This window comes from Anthonomus grandis, chromosome 8, assembly GCF_022605725.1.
Source record: "Anthonomus grandis grandis chromosome 8, icAntGran1.3, whole genome shotgun sequence".
Lineage (NCBI taxonomy): Eukaryota > Metazoa > Arthropoda > Insecta > Coleoptera > Curculionidae > Anthonomus > Anthonomus grandis.
This window is the reverse complement of record NC_065553.1, coordinates 21,058,401-21,061,908: the sequence shown is the minus strand read 5'-3', so window position 1 is coordinate 21,061,908 and position 3,508 is coordinate 21,058,401.

Sequence of the window (3,508 nt, the reverse complement as noted above, 5' to 3'; positions counted from 1 at the left end):
CCAGAGGAGTAAAAAAAGTGGGCTCTGCTATATCTGCTGAAAGAGGAAGGACAATAACTGGAGTTTTTTGTATGAGCGCTGCAGGGAATTACACCCCCCCCCCCATGCTCATATATCCCCGAGTAAGAATGCCAACAACTCTGCAAAAAAATGGACCCTTAGGTGCCTTGTACAAATGTTCAAAGAACGGTTGGATTAACTCTGAGCTATTTGTTGAGTGGTTGTCTCACAAAAAACATGCAACGCCTACTGCATCTGATCCTGTCCTATTGGTTTTAGACAACCATCATTCAAGCCATATTTCGATTTCGGCTTATAATTTTTGTAAAGGAAATAATATTAATATGGTTTCTCTTCCTCCCCACACCTCAGATAGTCTTCAGCCATTGGATCTAACTTTTTTTAGTCTACTTAAAAATGCTCTCTATAGAGAATACGATCTTCATTTATCTACTTCTGGACATCAAAAAATAACAGAATATGACGTATCTGAATTATTAAACAGAGCATTCATGAATGTCGCCACCATGGAGAAAGCTGTCTCAGGGTTCCGCACTTCAGGAATTTATCCACTAAATCCAGACAGATTTACTGAGGATGATTTTACCCCTTCTAGGCAAAACACAAATTGCACTGTTGTTAGCAGCGACGAAAATCATCCACCCTTAGCTCCAGACCAGAAGCTAATGTTTCATTGCCAAATAGTTCTGAACCAGAAGAAAAGGATTCTTTGCCAGAGGCTAGACAAACATCTTTAATTGACTATAACAATCCTCAGCCAGGTACATCGAAAGAGAACTCTTTCCTTTCTATGGCTCCTATACCAACATTAAAGGAGTTAAAAAAAATGCTAAAAAAAGCAATGTTCAAAAATCCTTACAAGCACTCCGGTTAGGGAAAAACTAGAAATCACTGACGAAAAGAAGAGAGTAAGAGAGGAAAACTTAAAGAAAAAGGAAAAAAGAAAATCACTCCAAAAGAAAACTATAAGAAAATGTTTTGAAGAAGAAACACAAAATACAAAAACACTTAAAGGAAAATAAAAAGAAAGAGAGAGGCCACACCTGACACATCCGATGATTCATTAGAAAATGAATTGTCTGAGATATGCGACGATGATGAGTTAGACGATATTGATGAATTTAACTTCATGCCAACGAGATATGTTGTATTTGTGGAGAAGTTGGCAAAAATTGAGAACTATGGTACCGCTATGTTATGTGTGCTTCTTGGAACCACGTAGCCTGCACGTCTGCTGATACTCCAGAAAATTACATCTGCGACTACTGTTTAAATTAAGGCTTTATACTGCTGTTTAAATATTACTACTAAAAAATTAACTACTTTAAATGTTAATATTTAAAAATAAATAATTTTTAAAACAGATATTTCCTGCGCACGATTACCTAACCCTTACGCATCATTGCCCGTCGGGACGGGTAATTATGCGCAAATTGTTTTTTTTTATTTTTGTTTAATTTTATACTTGCGTAGTAGATTTCTTTAAATAACATTTTACATATATATATACATTAATAAGTAATACATCTCATATCATTTTTAAAACTAATTTATATGTTATAGGCTCGCCACAAATACAATTTTTGCTTAACTGCGCACCATTCCCCAACTCTCCCTTATAAAATGTAAAATACCAAATTACTTTATGCACTTAAACGACTTTAGAGCACGAACTTAATAAATATACCTGGACTGCCAATTCAATGAAAAGTAATCGACTACTACTAGGGGGCCGCCATTTTGCGTGATTGTGTTCTTTCGATGTTGGTCACTCTGACAAATTTCAGTTGTGCCAATTGTAGGGAAACAAAACAATTAAAGTTTTTGAGAGGCTATGTTTATAAACACAAAATAGAAAGTTACATTTAATTAAGAAGTTAAGATAGTTGCGTTAGATCTGAGATTTATCTTGTACTTCTTTAAGAATTTCGTTAAAATTTATGAAAGAAAGTAATCCTCACCTAAAATGAGACAAAATTTCAATTAACTTGGGATATATGCATGCACTAAATTATGTGTTTTATTATTCTGATAAACTTGAATCTTATAAATCCTAATATCATGAAAATGATGATCTTCCTATAAATTTTTGCTTGTGTTTACTTAACAAATTTAGTTAAAAATACTTTTATTTTCTTTCTATTTTTACTTTACGACTTTTACTTTCCTTCTATGTACATACAGTATTTCCACATTAATAGATACATCCATATATTATTCCGTGATAAACAACACAAACAGACAATTCACAATAATTCGGTTTTGAGAAGCAGTGACCACATACGTTAAATAAGAATGCTGATACTTTATGATGGTTTTAGGTTTAAAAATAATAAAATAAATAAATTTAGTTCGTGACAGGTCACACGTCAAACGTCAGCGTCGTTAACTTCATTATCGTTATTTAATATAGTTTTTATTGGCAACACTGCAAACGTTCAGATTGAGCAACATCAAAAAGACACAACCACTATAAAAATGGCGGCCATCAGGCAATGGTCATTTTTGGGTATGGTGACCATTATTCATTAGCAGTCCAGGTATATTTATTAAGTTCATGCATTACTGTAAAAAAACGTCAAGACATTTGTTGGCAAATTGTAAATTAAATGTCAAATAAACGTCAAATTACTTTTTACATACTAGTGCGTAAAAAGTGAAACTTTACACACCTTGGGGAGTGTGTAAAGTATGTTACACACGGTAGTAGAAAAAATTAATTTATATATATAAAAATTTTTTTCTCATTTATTCACATATATTAACTTGAAATTTTTAGAAACTTTGATACGTTCTTTAAAAATTCGCAATAAAATTTAGGGTTACTATTTAAAAAAATCGTCAATGACATCATATCTTATTTTCGGGATACACTCTATAACATTGTTTTCCACAAAAATGAGCGTAACTAATACTAATACTAATCGACGAGTCCGAGAATTTTTTTGAGAAAAAAAAGTATATAAACTACTGAATTTATTCCAAGTTACAGGCTCGCACTGTATATTTGTATTTTTATTTCAATTTTTTTTTGCTTTGTCAAAAACATTTGATTTGATTTTTGTGTGAAAGCTACTGAAGTGAATTAAACTACTAAACTACTAAACTACTAAACTACTAAACTACTAAACTACTAAACTACTAAACTACTAAACTACTAAACTACTAAACTACTAAACTGCTGAAGAGTAAAACTCAATATTCTGTTCTTATTTCCACTGCAAATTTCCAGGACAAAATAATCTCTAATCCTGCCCTCAACTTCACAATAAGACACACCACATCAATCCAACCGGCTGCAGCAGCATCGGCCGCAATTTCATTACATGCAGGACCACACGATGCCGTTACAGGGTGTTGACAAGTGGGAAGGGGTGGAATCCTTCGCCACCACCCTCGGACACACCCTCCCTTGGTCCTGCTTGGGCAGCAGCAGGATAATTTCTATCAGCAGTGTAAATAATCGTTGCCAAGAGACCATCTACCG